The sequence below is a fragment of the Tamandua tetradactyla genome, chromosome 3, assembly GCF_023851605.1.
Source record: "Tamandua tetradactyla isolate mTamTet1 chromosome 3, mTamTet1.pri, whole genome shotgun sequence".
NCBI classification, from domain to species: Eukaryota; Metazoa; Chordata; class Mammalia; order Pilosa; family Myrmecophagidae; genus Tamandua; species Tamandua tetradactyla.
This window is the reverse complement of record NC_135329.1, coordinates 118239482-118256554: the sequence shown is the minus strand read 5'-3', so window position 1 is coordinate 118256554 and position 17073 is coordinate 118239482. Positions and strand designations below refer to the sequence as shown.

General features: G+C 34.3%; 1 protein-coding gene and 1 pseudogene across 15 annotated transcripts in view; one reads left to right on the top strand and one right to left on the bottom strand.

Moving 5' to 3' along the window:
- MBD5 (methyl-CpG binding domain protein 5) overlaps positions 1–17073 on the bottom strand; it is a 524034-nt gene that overhangs the window by 123593 nt on the left and 383368 nt on the right. For 14 of the 15 annotated variants that reach the window (XM_077153719.1, XM_077153722.1, XM_077153715.1 and 11 more), the window contains one exon: positions 16167–16285. The gene's annotated coding sequence lies outside the window, so the exon portion shown is untranslated. Of the gene's footprint in view, positions 1–12680; positions 12778–16166; positions 16286–17073 lie in introns of all 15 variants that reach the window. The other variant, XM_077153712.1, reaches the window with a different exon arrangement.
- On the top strand, positions 1948–2497 carry LOC143675747 (chromobox protein homolog 3 pseudogene; annotated as a pseudogene).

Below are 17073 nucleotides of genomic sequence, written 5' to 3'. Positions count from 1 at the left end.
TAAGAATATAATATTGATGTCATTATTTAAATAGTTTTATAACCTAAATCTCTATTAAGTGCTATAACCATCACATAATTACATCCAGGAAATCCTAGTCTGTTAGTTAATGGGGCTATAATTTAAACTTTAGGTAGAGTGATCTTTGTAAAATGCTATTTGATGTTGTCATTTTTCTGCTTACAAACCTTCAATGACTTCTAGTAAAAGACATATTTTTGTCTTGAAGACCCACTAAAATGACAGTACAGGAATAAAAAATAACACCACAAAAATAAAGATGGGATAGACTAGCAACAGATGAGCTATTCCTGCAAATTAATTTAGGCTGGAAGAATAGGGACAGAAGAACTCTGAAGTGGGGCAGAGGAAGTCTCAGTTTAGAGTACACATGAAGTGGTAAAAGTAAGATGGAGACCCACTGACCTAGAATCACAGAGAGGCTCTAAGGGCTCAGAGATGCCTTGAAAGAGGGCAGTAGTGAGAATGGGAATGAGAGGTGAGCAGGAAAATGGGGAGATTAACTGAATGTATTAGGAACAGTTATCATACCCATCCACTGAGACAAGAATTTTCTTCCATAGGCAAAAATTAAAGGATTCTTCTTGAAGAAATACATCAATCTTAGCGCAAGAAATAGTTTTTGACTTCTGGTATTTAAGGGACTCCCCACTGTAATGGCTAGTTTCACATTCAACCAAACTAAAGCACTGGAGATCAGAAAAAAGCTGCCTTTGTACACACAGCTCCCCATTAACTGCTTATTGCCTCTCTGTTAAATATAAACCTACAATCAAGGATCATCAGATATTTACAGAAAGCCTCCTGAACAAAAAGGAGAAATAAAAGTTACACAGAAAAAACAAGTTGAGCCTTTCAGCCAGAATCGCCTTCTTGCAGTAATTTGCCAAAATGATGAACACACAGAGAAAGAGGAGAGGCTTCTATATATGTTTTCTACACCTTTCAGAAAACATGAAATTGTTCCTCTAGCCACATACATGTGAATCTACAAGCATGGCAATATTGTACACATCAAGGGAATGGGTGCTGTTCAAAATGGAATACCCCACAGATGTTACCACGGCAAAACTGGAAGGGTCTATAATGTTACCCAGCATGCTGCTGGTATTGTTGTAAACAAGTAAGTGAAGGGCAAGATTCTTGCCAAGAAAATTAATGTGCTGATTGAGCATATTAAGCACTCTAAGAGCTGAGATAACTTCCTGAAGTATGTAAAGGAAAATGATCAGAACAAAAAGGAAGTCAAAGAGTAAGGTACCTGGGTTTAACTGAAGTGCTGGTCTACTCCACCCAGGGAAGCACACTTTGTGAAAACCAATGGAAAGGAGCCTGAGTTCCTGGAATCTATTCCTTAAGAATTTATGGCATAAAAGGTGAAAAAAAATAAAATACCTGTGGATTGTAAAAAAGAAAAAAAAACGCTGAACTAATTTAGGGAAAAAATGTCCTTTAAAAAGAACTCTAGGTAGTATCCTCAAGGACAACGGCAAAATAGCATTTCTATAGTATAACAGTAATAATTATTATGATCATAATAATGATGATAAAAGAAATGATAGTAGCAAACACATATAAAGCTTACTTCATTCCAGATATTGTTCTTATTGCTTTATGATTATTAACTCATTTAATTTTCATAACCCTGAGATAGGTATACTATCATTATCTTCATTTGAGATCAGGACAGAGACAGAGAAGTTTAAAGTTGTAAAAGGTCACAGCATAGAGGATGGGGATTCAAATTCAGGCAGTCTGGCTCTAGAATCTGTGCTCTCAATCACTATTCCCTCTTCAGCTTAATAAATAAATGAATAGGGAAAAATAAATGAATAGATCCACTGAGAAGATTCTGGCCACTGTCTTTGCTCCTCCACCCCTCTCCCTCTGCCATGCCAAGAACGCAAAAAATCAGAAAGCAGCTGAATGGAAAGAGTAAAAAAAGTTGAAGAGGCACAGCCTGAAGAATTTGTGGTGGAAAAAGTATTGGATTGATGTGTGGTGAATGAGAAGGTGAAGTATTTTCTGAAGAGGAAGGGATTTACAGACACTGATGATTCTTGAGCCTAAAGAAAATTTAGATTACCCAGAGTTAATTGAAGCATTTAATTCACAAAAAGCTGGTAAAGAAAGAGATGGTACAAAAAGAAAATCTTTATCTGACAGTGAATCTTATGACAGCAAATCAAAGAAGAAAAGAGATGCTGCTGATAAACCAAAGAGGCTTTGCTAGAGGTCTTGATCTTGAACCCATAATTGGTGCCACAGACAGTAGTAGAGAATTAATGTTTCTCATGAAATGGAAAGATTCAGAGGAGGCAGACTTGGTGCTGACAAAAGAGGCAAACATGAAGCATCTTCAAATTGAAATTGCTTTTATAAAGCAAATATGAAATTGCTTTTTATAACTTGGCATTCTTGTCCAGAAGATAATTGTTGCAAGTCTGGGTCTTGGTTTTTTGATTCATTAGTGTGAAGAATAACTGCATTCTAATGGAAATCAAGTTTGATATGTTTTCTTGGACGTAGTATCATTGGGGGAGTTCTGGTTTTTTTGAGGGGGTGGTAGTGGTGGGGGGGGGGCACTCCAGCTGGAATCCAACTGGGTGGTCTCCTGTGTGGTGGGTGAACATTCTACCACTGAACTACCTTGAACCACCTCTGCGCCTGGGTTTTGTTTTGCTTTTGCATCAATATCACTGGCTACTTAGAACCCAAAAAAGTTTTATGTAGTTGCTTCAATTATCAGAAAAGAACAATTGATACCATGGTATATTATTTCCTTTGCATTAGAGAACAGCTTTCCTAAATGTGGGAAAAAATTTCCATAGTTATTACTGAATTAGAACTTGTGTTTAACCTCAAATATGCCTAAGGACTAATCTAACCATTTTGATATTTTTCAAAACAAAACAGCATTTCACAATCATGGATAAGTCCAGGTGCTTCTGGGATAACACCATTCTGAGCAAACCAAGAAATCACTTCAAGTTACACTGAAAAATTTTCTGAAGTCACAAACTTTCAAATAAATAGATGATTCAGTAATTAAGTGGACAATTTAAACTTAAATATAGTACAATTTAAATATTACACAAATAATTTAAATTACATAATTTAAAGCAGCCAGATCAAGATCTCTATCAATTGGCATATGAATGCAAAATATTTGCAAAACTCTGAGAGGAAAATTACGACAACCAACAATTGCCCCAACCAGAAGAGAAAACAAAGTAAATACTGTTGGGTTTTCACTAGCCAAGCAAGGCTGAATTAAAAGGGCATTTAAAGGTTCCTTCTAGAGGAAAGTAGAAATCTCTGTGCTACATTGATTAAAAAGGTCATGATTCATGGAAGCCTAATCAGATGGTTAGAGATGCTTAGGTTTAGTACCTGTTGTCATAAATGGGTAAACAGATTTTGTCATCTAAACTACTGACCTGCAAGGTTATTCTTTATCCTGCCCACTCCTCACCCCTACTCCCAATGCATTCCTTACATGTAGGCTCAATCTTTTCAGTATTTGGGTTATTGATTTAGCAGAAGTCAGGAAAACAATAAGTTCATTGTAATTAGAATGTTATCCAACTGTATATTATTTACTTTATTGTAAATACTGGTGAACAGTGGACAATAAATAATTTTATATTTCGTTAAAAAAAAGAACAAAAACTCCAGAGAATATTAAAGAACTCTTGAGAAATAAAATTGTAATTTTATATTTCAACTCTCCTATACCTTTTTATAGTCTATCATATTTAGAAATTGAGAGCATTACCAGGAAATGTTCTGTCCATCTGGTCCATGATAGAATAATGGAAGCCAACATAGAAGGAAAGAACACAACAACAAAAAAAGGGGGCAGAAATACAGAAATTATTAAAGAAATAATACAAGATAATTTTCTAGAGATAAGGGACCCAACTCTTACATAAAAGTGCTCATTGAATGAAACTCAACATGAATGGAAAAAAGCCCACATCTAAACATCATTAAGAACTGAAAACATCAAGAAAAACAAGAGTAGATCCCAAGGGCTGCCAGAGACGAAAAAGGATATGAAGTACAAAGGACTAACTTAGGCTTGTGTTGCTGAATTTTAGAAAATAGTAGCGCCTTGTCTTCCAGGTTCAGAGGGAAAACAATTTGGAACCTAGACTACCAGGCAAACGATTATTCTAGAATTAAGATGGCAAGCAGTTAGATTGGCAGCAATTCCTCTTTCTTGGCATATTCTTTATATATAAGACTTCTACAGTTTTTAACATGATTGTTAAGACTATTATAAAAAGAAGTTAGAAGCATAAAATGTCAGTTTTCAGAGAGTGTTGCATGTAGAAAAGGTAGTCAAAAAGCATTACTTTTTAATGTGCTTTCACTCCCTCCAATACCAATGCCTCCCCACTTTCCCTCAGGTGAGCCCTACTCCCAGGCTTGTACCTCCTGGGATACACTTCTAGCAAGAATAAAGAAAGACAATTTCAAACATGCAAAGGTTCAGAAAATTTATTATCCATATACTCTTTCTTAGGCAGTTGCTAACAGACATACTTCATGAAAGAGGCTGCAAAATGAAAAAGAGAAAAATGTAGGATGCAGTAGCACCAACCAGAAAAGCAGGAAAGGGAAGCCCCAGAATGATAGTGTACAGCCAGAGGTTACAGAGCTCTGGGAGAACAATTCCCAGGGAAGCAGAAGAAGAGAAAGAGAAGAGAGAGAGAGAGCTCAAAGTGTTTCATACAATGGATTTGGAAGAAATTTGGAATTTGATAAGGAAAATCAATGCACGGTGAAACAAAAGGCAATTAGAAATTTTAGGAAAAATGAAAAATCACACAAGTAAGGAAATATAATCAAAGAAGACTACTTGGCACAGTAGTTAATCATTAATTCAAGTAATATTAGTGGCATCTTTTAGCTATTGAGAATATAGCAGTGAGGTGACAAAAATAAACAAAACAACCAAACAAATTAGTTATAATGGAAAATAATCTCTGTCTTCTTGAAGTTTACAGTCCAGGAGGAGAGTGACAGTAATTTCCAAAGTAAAATAAAATATACAGGGGATGCAAGGTAGCTCAGTGGTAGAATTCTTGCTGGCCATGCATGAGCCCCAGCTTCGATTCCAGGTCCATGAATTTCCCAAAAAACAAACAAACAAGTAAAGCAAACAAACAAACAAGCAAAAAATTCAACAAATGCGGCTGCAATAATGGGATACTCACATGGAAAAATAATGAAATGTGATTCAGCCATACATCATACAAAAAATAAAAAATTAAAATAAAAAAACCCCATAATTTGTATTAACAATAAATGCTATGGAGAAAAACACAATAAGGAAAGTAGAGTGAGATCCAGGTAGGAGAGTTGCTATTTAAAATATAAGGTGGTTAGGGAAGGCCCTCTTGAACAGCTGTCCCTTAGGTCAAGAACTTAAGGAAGAGAGAGATCAAGTCATGTGAGCATCTGGAAGAATATATGTTCTAGTTAGAACGAACAGCAAATACAAAGGCCCATTTTAAACAATAATAATATAAATACCTAATTGTGGTTATATACATAAATGGCATCAATTTTAGAAATATAAAAAATGAAAGCAGAGGACAGAGCATGGAGAGAAAGAGTTGATGGGAAGACAGATGCACTAATATCCTCATCTGGCAGAGCACAATTACATAATGGGTCAAGAAATAGAGTATCAGTCTGTTACCCACAGTTACAACAGAGAAACCAAAATTGGAGATAAAATTAAATTGACGGGATAAAGATGGCAGCTTAGTAAGGTGTGGAATTTAGTTTGCCCTCCAAGGTAGCAAGTAAATAGCAAGGAACAGAACAGAACAACTGCTGGGGCTACATCAGTGACCGACACACAGCACACACCATTCTGTACCAGGTGGACCAGCTGAGATCTTACACAGAACTCTAAGTTCCCCAAGCCATGGAGGTCAGCACCCCTCCCACATGGTTATGGCAGGCTGGTTCCCTGAGGGGAAAGGAAACAGACTTTACTATTGGCAAGGGCTTGGCTCAACCAGGCACTACTTGGGGAATTAATTAACAAATTCTGACTACTGAAAATAGGCCCCCAGCACAGATATATCTGGAATAAGCACTAAAGGTATTAGGTGTTTTTTGCCCCATCAGAGAAGGGGCAGGGCTGATGGAAAAAACAAAACAACAACATCAAGAAAAAAGAAAAAAAAACAACAACAACCAGAGGTTTTTGAGTTAGACAGCACAAACTACTGGAAAAGGGCTGAGCCCCAAGAAAAGGGGCACACAGAGCCTGGAGATATATAGAGCCACAAACTTAAGCTCTTGATTGACAACCCCCCAGGCAAGGGTAGAATTAAGCTTGTCTGAGAGATAAAGTAACCAGTCAGGTGAAAGGAGTAAATTTCCCCAAAGTTGTATCTTCCTTAAGGGGGGGGGGGGGGGCGGGCAGCTCATGTGGAATTCCTCCTTTAAGGAATTCAGGCCCCAGAGACTGGAAAACTGAAGCAATTAATGCCAACCTAACAACTCATCTCTGTCTCAACCATACCCCAGCAGGACAGTCTGCTGAAATTAAAGGTACCACATCACTTACACTGGTGGGAAGCCACAGGCAGACAAATGCCACATACTGGGAAGGATACGAGAGGTAAAGAGTCTAGAGGCTTCATAGGATAGTCTGACAACTTGCTGGGTCTCACCCTCAGGGAAAACTAATGCTGATGATGCTTTACTCCTGAGATGTGGGCCAGTCTGGTCTGGGAAAATCTGACTGGGCTTTATAATATCTGAGGAGATCATTCTTACAAAAAAACGTGTGTGTGTAGGGGAGGAGGTTCCATATAAGCAGAGCAAGAAAAAGAAAAACAACAGCTGAAAAATTCTGATAAGTTAAACAGAATCTATGCTAGAGGTCTAGAATAAATTGAACTGAATGTCAAAGAACAGACAGAGAACAAAGCCATCCAGCAAGAAAATCCTAGGTAAAAGAGTGAAAACAACCTCCATAATAAACTAATTAAGGAAATCAAATGCCTAGATGCCAGGAAAAAATAACAAGTCATACTAGGAAAATCGAAAACATGGCCCAGTTGAAGGACCAAACCAACAGTTCAAATGAGATACAGGAGCTGAAACAACTAATTCAGGATGTTTGAACAGACATGGAAAAATCTCATTAAAAATCAAATCAACGAATTGAGGGAGGATATAAAGGAGACATTGGTTGAACAAAAAGAAGAAATTTAAAGTTTGGAAAAACAAATCATAGAGCTTATGGGAATGAAAGACACAACTGAAGAGATGGAAAAAAATGGAAACCTAGATAAACAGATCTGAAGAGGTAGAACAAAGGCTCAGTGAACTAGAGGACCAGATATCTGAAATCCAACATACAAAAGAAAATAGAGGGAAAAGAATGGAAAAATATGAGCAGGGTCTCAGGGAACTGAACGGCAACATGAAGTGCATGAATATACATGTAGTGGGTGTCCCAGAATAGAAGAGAAGGGAAAAGGAGGAGAGAGACTAATCGAGGAAATTATCATTGAAAATTTTCCATTTCTTATGAAAGACATAAAATTGCAGCTACAAGAAGTGCAACATACCCCAAACAGAATAGATCCAATTAGACATACTCCAAGACACTTACTAATCAGATTGTCAGATGTCAAAGAGAAAGAGAATTTTGAGAGCAGCAAGAGAAAAGCAATCCATCACATGAAGGGATGCCCAATAAGACTATGTGTGGATTTCTCAGCAGAAACCATGGAGGCGAGAAAGCAGTGGTATGATATATTTAAGATTCTACAAGAGAAAAACTGCCAACCAAGAATTCTATATCCAGCAAAACTGTCCTTCAAAAATGTTTTTAGACAAACAATCACGGAGAAAATTTGTGACCAAGAGATTGGCTCTGCAAGAAATATAAAAGGGAGTATAACACGCAGATAGGAAACCATGGAGGCAAGAAGGCAGTGGTATGATATATTTAAGATTCTAAAAGAGAAAGACTGCCAACCAAGAATTTTATACCCAGCAAAATTCTCCTTCAAACATGAGGAGGAGATTAAAATATTTTCAGACAAACAATCACTGAGAAAATTTGTGACTAAGACCAGCTCTGCAAGAAATAATAAAGGGTGCATTACAGGAAGTTAAGAAAAAGCAGGAGAGAGAGGTCTGGAGAAGACAGTAGAAATGAAGACTACCAGTAAAGGTAAAAGAGAAAAAAAATTAGATATGACCTATAAATTTAAAAGACAAAAAAGGTAGAAGAAAGCACTTTACAGGAATAACACTGAATGCTAATGGATTAAACTCCCCAATCTAAAAACAAAGACTGACAGAATGGATTAAAAAACTGTACCCATCTATATGCTGTCTACAGAAGACTCATTTTAGACCCAAAACAAAAATAGGTTGAAAATGAAAGTTTTGGAATGAAATATTTCATACAAACAACAATCAGAAAAGAACAGGAGCAGCTATACTAATATCTGACAAATTAGACTTCAAATTAAAATAATTAAAATGGACAAAGAAGGACACTATGTATTAATAAAAGGAACAATTCATCAAGATGAAATAACACTCATAAATATTTATGCACTGAGTCAGAATTCTCCAAAGTACATGCGGTAAACACTGACAACACTGAAGGGAGAAACAGACTCCTCTACTATAATAGTTGGAGACTTCAATTCACCGCTCTCTCATCAATGGATAGAACATCTAGACAGAGTATCAGTAAAGAAACAGAGAATTTGAATAATACAATAAAGGAACTAGACTTATAGACATTTACAGAACATTACACCTGACAACAGCAGGATACACGTTTTTCTCAAGTTCTCATGGATCATTCTCAAAGATAGATTATATGCTGGGTCACAAACAAGTCTCAATAAATTGAAAAGGATTGAAATCATGCAAAACGCTTTCTTGGATTACAATGGAATGAAGCTGGAAATCAATAACAGGCAGAGGGCCGGAAAATTCACAAATATACGGAGGCTAAACAACACACTCTTAGGCAACCTGTGGGTCAAGGAAGAAATTACAAAAGAAATCAGTAAATATCTTGAGGCAAATGAAAATGAAAAAACAACATATCAAAAGTTATGAGATGCAGAAAAGACAGTTCTAAGTGGGAAATTTAAGGCCTCAAATGCCTTAATATATTAAAAAAGAAGACAGAGCAAAAATGGAGGAATTAACTGTTCACTTGGAAGAACTAGAGAAAGAACGGCAAACTAACCCCAAAGAAAACAAAAGGAAAGATATAATGAAGATTAGGGCAGAAATAAATGAAATTGAGAACAGGAAAACAGTTGAAAAAATCAACAAAACCAGAAATTGGTTCTTTGAGAAAATCAATAAAATTGATGTGCCCTCCTCTCCCCTAAATGGGACATGACATCAAGGGGTGAAAGTCTCCCTGGCGACATGGGAGATGACTTCCAGGGATGAATCTGGCCCTGGCACTGTGGGATCAACAATTCTATCCTGACCAAAAGGGGGAAAAGAACTGTAACTACTAAAGTATCAGTGGTAGACAGAGTTCAAATAGTCTAGAGGCTACTATGGAAGTTGCTCTTAAGCAAGCTTCAATTAGACATAGCTGAAGATCATAACCTGCTGACCCCCAACCAGGACCATTCCAGCCAATCCTAAAACACCTAGGGCAATATATAAGATTCCACATGGGTTTCATGCTCTAGTGTAACTTTCCAGAAACCTACAACCACCAGATAGGTTCAAGGACCAGATAAGTCCTGAAACCTAGAGGGCCCAGCCCCTCCAGAACATCAGATAGTTCCATCTCCCTACTACCCCATATTAGTAACAGACCCTACCAATATAAAAAATTTAGAATGGCCATAGCCCAAACACCCTTAGAGAGAGGGATTGAAAGATCAAAGGTGATGGTGGAGTTATACAGAGAAGATAGGATTTAACAAATGAATATGATTGCTGAATCATTAAATTGGTATCTCCTTTAGTCTCCAGTACCTTAGAGAAGCTAGAAGTAAAAACCTAAAATTGTGGAATTGTAACCCAGGTCAAATTCTGAAATATGTTCTACAACTAATCGTGGTGCTGTGCTTTGAAATTTATTGTTTTTTTGTATACCTGTTAATTTTCACAAAAAAGAAAGAAAAAGAGTTGATTGTGGTAATAAAAAATATTTAAACCTTCTAGTCTCCTATATTCTGGAGCAGCTAGAAGGAAAAATCTGAGAGAACTGTATGGTAGCCCATGACAAACTCTGGGATCTGTTCTGTAATTACTTGCTGAAGAGTGCTTTGGAAACTATTGCTTTTTATTTCTTTGCTTTGTATATATGTTATACTATACAACAAAAAAGTTAAAAAAATTTACATGAAAGTAGAATTACTTAGTATTTTATTTGGAAAAGTTTCTTTAGGAAACTCTTTGTATATGGTGGGTTTTTGGTGGGGAATTAGTTGATAATATTTCTAGTTACATTTCTGCTTACTGTTTTTTTTAAGATTTCTGAAATTATGTTTATTTTGGTATGACTATTTTTCTAGAAAATAATCTATTTCATTAAGATTTTCAAATTTAATTGTACCAAATTTTACAAGGTACTCCCTTAAGTCTTTTACTCTCCTCAAGGTTAAGTCATCATTTCCCTTCCTTATTTCTAACAGTGTCTTTTTCTGCTTTTTCCCTGATTAGTTCACTCAGTAGTTTATTCATTTCACTCTCTCATTATACCCCTCAAAGAGATCAGCACTTAAATTTATCAGTTCTACTTTTTTGTTTTGTTTTCTAATTCAGTAAATTGTTTATTATTCTCTTCCTTCTAATTTTGTAGGAAGTTTTGTTCTTTTTTTCTAACTTCCTTGATTGATTCTAATCTGTTTATTTTCCTTGTCCTTCACTAATGCATTCGTTTATTTTCTGCTAACAACCCATGTTAAACTTTTTCTTTGACATAAAAATTCTTTTTCTCCCCAGGCTGTTGGTAAGGTATTTTTCCCCTTCTTATTTGTTGGTTTATATCTGGTTTTATTGTATTGGGGTTTATAAAGTGGTCTGCACTATTAGTAAATTTCAAATTTTCATAAAATTTTCTGTGTGACTTAATATATAGTTGATTATTGTAAAATATCCATAGACATATTAAAATAAGATAGATTCTTCATTATCAGTGTATGGCATGTGATAGAAAAACTTCCAAATCAGCCTTATGAAATAATACAGATCACCTAAATTTTTTTTTTTTAAATATTCTCGGTCATCCATGGATGACCAAGAGCTATGGTTGTCAGTGTCTGTTGAAAGCTCATGCTTGATCATTTTGATACTATGTACTTTTTTGCTTTCATATCATTGAAGTTTTAGCCTAATTGTAGAATGTACCCTTTGTCCTTAAAAAATGCCATCTTTTGTTTTGGTTGCTCCTTTAAACCTTAGACTCAACCTTGTTTGATATTAATACCATGAACTCAGCTTCCTTTTGTAAAACTTTGTCTTTGTTCACATTTTTAATTTCAACCTTTATGAGAAACCTTGTTTGACATGTTCTTTCACAAAGTTCTAAATAAACTCAATTGTTCTTATTTGCACTAACAGAAGGCAATACTGGTACAGACATTACAAAACTGTGGTCAAGTCTATTTGGCTTTATAATGGGTTTTGTCCTTGTACTTGCATAGGAGTTTCAGTAAGTCTTAACTGAAAGGTCAGCAGAAAGTTACCCAGCTTTCCTAGTTCTGAACGTTTTTGTTTTCTGTTTATATAACGGCACCCAGAACAATGTCTGACACACAGTAGGCCCTTAATAATTATTTGTTGAATGAACTGATCTAATATTACTTCAGACTAGCAAGCCTCAACTAGGAACAGGAGAAAAGAAGGTAGTTTAAAAGCATCAATGCTCTGTCTCATGGATGTGGTTAGTTTTTCAGTCATATTTAATTTTTTCTAAATTATTTCTATAGACATAGAAATCATGAGATTTTATGTTTTATCAAAGGAAACAGGAGTATTGGTTTCAAAAAAGGGTTAAGAAACATGGTCTTAGCTGATGAAAAGCATTGCCCTAAATCTGAGATTTCTATAAGTGGGCTATATTTTCAGTCCAATTGCAAAACAAGATAATATTAGAGATGTGGTAAGGAAAAAATGAGTTAGAATAATGTCTGGTATACAGTAAACCCCACTAAAATCCTGGTTATTCATATTATTACATGATTATACTATATTACTATTTTTATTACTATTATCACCATCATTATTCCATGAACTGGGTGAGTTAAGAAAATGTTTTGTTAATTCTCTCCCATTCAGTATTATGTAAGTATGTTTAAAAAAATGTGTGTAGGGGGTCATTTTTACAACCTAACTCACAAAATTTTCACTGAAGAGTTACTTAGAGAAAGTAGCTAGAAAAACAGAAGGAAACTACGGTTTTGATAACTGAAAATATATAATTAACCACGAATACAAGATTTCAGGGTTTTCAAAATACCCATACTAACTAGTTCATAATTTTACATGATAAGATCAGGCTAGAAGAATATTTTAAGCAAAGAACAGTAAATCAGAATTCCCTCCAACAAAAATTTCCATGAAAATCTAATAAAAGTGAGAGGTGGAATTTATTATATTTAAAAAAAAATTCTTACCTCACATCCTTTGAATAGATGCTCAATAGTTGAACACAATTTTGAGTAGTGATATAACTTTCTTAGGTTTATGATATTTTTAAATACATAGTTTCTTCTGTAAATAAATAAAAATATATAGCCCAACCAGTAAGTATAAGTAACACTCAACAACAATAAATGAAAAGCCTGCCAATTCATTTTGGTAAATATTTATCTTACCATTAAAGCTTCAGATCTCTGAGATGACTTTTGGGAAAAGTGACAGATTCAAGTTTAATTCCCTCTTGTACTTCAAACAATACCGCAAAATATAAGGACTACTTTTCAGGGATGAATGACTGCCTGGGAGCACTAATGTCCCGAGGTTTTGCCTGAGGTCTGTAATCTCACCTGACCATTATTCAAAGTTCCCCAGAAAAGCCTGAAGCTAAAATTGTGATTGTTATTTAAAACTAAATAACTTGCAAATTCCTTTTTGAAAATTCTTTCTGCTGCTTTTATGATTTCATTTTTTGCTTAATTCACAAGTACCTTTAGATACCAACTGCAGCAAGTATTAAAATCAAGAGCACCAATATGTTCTGAGTGTTGCTTTCTTTACTAATTTATAAAAAAGATATTCTTTCTTTTTTTTTTTTACATGGGCAGGCACCAGGAATCGAACCCGGGTCCTCTGGCATGGCAGGCGAGCATTCTTGCCTGCTGAGCCACCATGGCCCGCCCTAAAAAAAGATATTCTAATAACAAAAATGCTGAAGGATCACAGGGCAACTGGAATATAAAATCCTTAAAAGGACTATGAAAAGCAGTTCAGTACATTTAGAATTTTATAGTTATACAGTTCTTCCAAGTCATCTTTTATTTGAAAAACCAAAATATTTTTATAAATGCAAAAAATAGAATTTAGGGATGTAATGGTCTCTGAAAACCAGGGGATAAACTAGAGTGAAATCGTGGCACAAATTTCTTTAATTAGAACTTTCACTTTTTCTTACTTAGGATTAAAATATATTATTTCCTCTTGACATCTATCCTGTTAAAACTTTCCACACTTGTTTTATTTCTAACATTGACCACTGCTTCGGTTGATAATGAAATACAATATTTTACTCATGGTCACACTTAAGAGTTTCCTCTCTCAAGAGCAGCAATTAAGAGTGTGGACGATGTGGGTTAAAGTTTCAAAAGAGGATAATTATAGTTCTTACCTCAAAGGGATAGATGGGGATTAAATGAGACAAACCAAGTATTTGGTAGAGAGTACCACAGCAAGCCTCAATAATTGTTATTGTTAATAATTATGATAACTTTTTAGAACCTTTTATTTACTATTCCAGTGTCTTCTGACAGTGATGAAAAGAAATATTTGTGCTACCCTGGACAAAATGAATTAAGCTCTCTTTTGTTTTCTCATTGACAAAATGAAATGATTTGAGTATATGTTAAATTAAAGTTTTCTCTTAAATAGAAAACATTACATGATAAACTCAGACTTATTTTCCTGTTCTGCTTTTTTTATACATATTTCCACCTCTATTTCTAGAAGAGACTACTTTATGTAACTTTCTTTCTCTATCCTTCCACTTTGAAGAAGAACCACATCTGCTGATATAACACAGTTTGAGGATAGAAAAATGAGATTTATATAATGGAGTTATAGCCTTTAATAAGATATAACTAGCTAAAAAAAAGGAAACTGAGGCTTTCTAATAAGAGTTTAAAAAAACATATGGGTCATGTAAATGTATAGTTGACTATGCTTTTAATCCATGAGAGATATGCATGACTCTTTTTTTGTCACAAATATTTATATAATTATATTCTTATAGAGGCTATTTTAAAACTGTAAATTTGGTAGCACTAAATCTTAGCTAAACTGATGTAACAATATAAGCATGGTGTAGAAGAAATCAATGATTTTTGCAAGATAATTATGTTAGATGCAAAATCCAGGTTAGACAAAATTACCTTTAGAGTAAATGTATATACTGAAATATTAACCAATGAAAGATAAAATGTCTGGGATTTGTTTCAAAATAATACAGGAATATAAATGAGATCCTTAAAGGCAGTTTGTTAAAGGCAGATTGAGATACTTGAGGTTTATTATACTATTTGTCACTTCTTTATGTTTGAAACTTTCCATAAACATATAGCCAATGTGTAGACAGACAACAAAATCAAAAGCCATGGAGAAGAAAATAGATTAAACCTCATAAAAATATTAACTTTATACGGCAAAAATAAAGCAGTCACAACAGAAACAAAATATCATAAACAAAATACCTAAGAAAGACAGAATAGGAATACATAGTTGCAACATAAAATTTACAGAGTTAATATTCTTAATATGCTTCCTGATTCTTCTGAATCAAGGAAAAATCAAAGACCACAAGAAGAATTTGGCATGAGGCACGAACAGGATATTCACACAAGAAATAGAAAGATAAAATGAAAATATGAAAAGATAATGATCTCACTAGTAATCAAATATATGAAAATTAAAATGCCACAAATTTTTCTCATGTCTGATTTATTTAAAAATAAAAACAGGCAATATAAGTGTTGACAAAACTATAGGGAAAGTCACACATATACTCACACCCTATTTGTGGCAGTGCAAATTCATGTAGCCTTTCAATATATTTACACTTTCATCCAACAATTTCATTTCTAAGAATTACCATGTCAGAATTTTCCAAAGTGTTCAGGGGGAGGTCGTAATAGATGCTATTGTAAAAATAACAACAGGATTCCATGGTCAAATAAAACTGATTACCCTGACCATGGTATACTACTCTACTGTGATTTTCTCCACGACGGTGAATCATAGACAATGTTTTCTTATGTTATGTGCAATGGAACCATTTTCTTTAGAGAGTATTTTCTTTAGAAAGCACAACTTTCCTCTGGAAATTGACCTAAAAAAGTACAAAGACCTATGTACAAGGATGTCCACTCAAATCATGTTTACCACAGAGAAAAATTGGAAACAACCCAATATTCAATAGTAGGACAGTGGTTACAATTTGTTCTATCTTAAACTGGAGTATGACACAGCCATTCAAAATGGTGATGTAGATAATATTTATTGACATGAAAAATGCCACAATAAATTTCTAAGTAAATGAAGCAGGTGAGTGAATGAGCATTTATATCATTGTTTCTAGTCATAATTATAATAATTCTATAGATAGACATAGTGTATATAACATACACATATACCAGTAAAGTCAGAAAGGCATACAACAGAATAAAAAAAGTGCTATCTTGAGGTGGTAGGATTATTGCATTTTTCTGTATTATCTTTTTTTATGATGAACATATATTAATATTCTAATAAAGATATTTTTTAGCAAAGTATTTAAGAGTCTTAACTGTTTGGAGACATCTGTCTTTTAACCTATAGAAATCAGATGCTTTTCTATTTAATAAAAATTAAGTTCAGCGACAAGAAAACGAGAGTCATATAAAGAATCTATTGGAAGAAAATGCAATTCCTACCTTCTGGAGAGAAACTGATGAAAACATAAGTGTTGTAAGATCCAGTAGCGTAATGGGGGCAGTAAATCTCCAGATGTTTTATGCCTTTATGGGTCCCTGTAAGGGAGTACCTCTTTTCTCTGTAACAGAAACAATATGGGAACACACATTTTTTTAAGGTTGATTTTCAAAATTACATTTAAAATGTTATTTGATACTCTTTCCATTTCTAAATATTGAAACAACAGGTCTCTGGCAAAAAACAAGGGAGGACTAAGGTATTATAACTTCATAATGCCACATTGTAGGAAGCAACCTAGCAGAAATGCCAATTTTAAGATATCATTTAAATCTAGGACTCAATCACTTACTTTTTCATCTCTTCTCTCCACTGTTAATAACACTATGATGGATGCCATCAATAATTAAAGGAAATAGTATGCTATTTATTTTCATATTTTTATTAATACATTCCAAATAAAAATATTTAATCATTTAAAAATTATTAATAAAAAATAATGATTTTTTGTATACATGCTGTCACTATACTAGATCCTTCACATCTCATTTAACCTTCCCTATAGTTTATTTAATTCAATATTTATTCATCAATATTTATTGTGTATTTACAAAATGCCAGGTATTATAGGAGTCGCTGGAGATACCCCGGGGACTACAAGCATGATACAAGGTAGCTATTAACAGTCTCACTTTATAATGAGCAACTGAGACTCTGGGATTTGATCCCAAGCAGCCTAATTTCAAAGCCACTCTTTCTATTACAACCCAATTAATATAAAAAGGGTTTACCAAATTCTAAGTTTTATCACTACCACCACAAACAACAACAAAAAAAACAAAACTCCAGAACATTTTATATAAAAATGGAGACGACAATATTACTGAAAGGATAATAACTCATTTACCT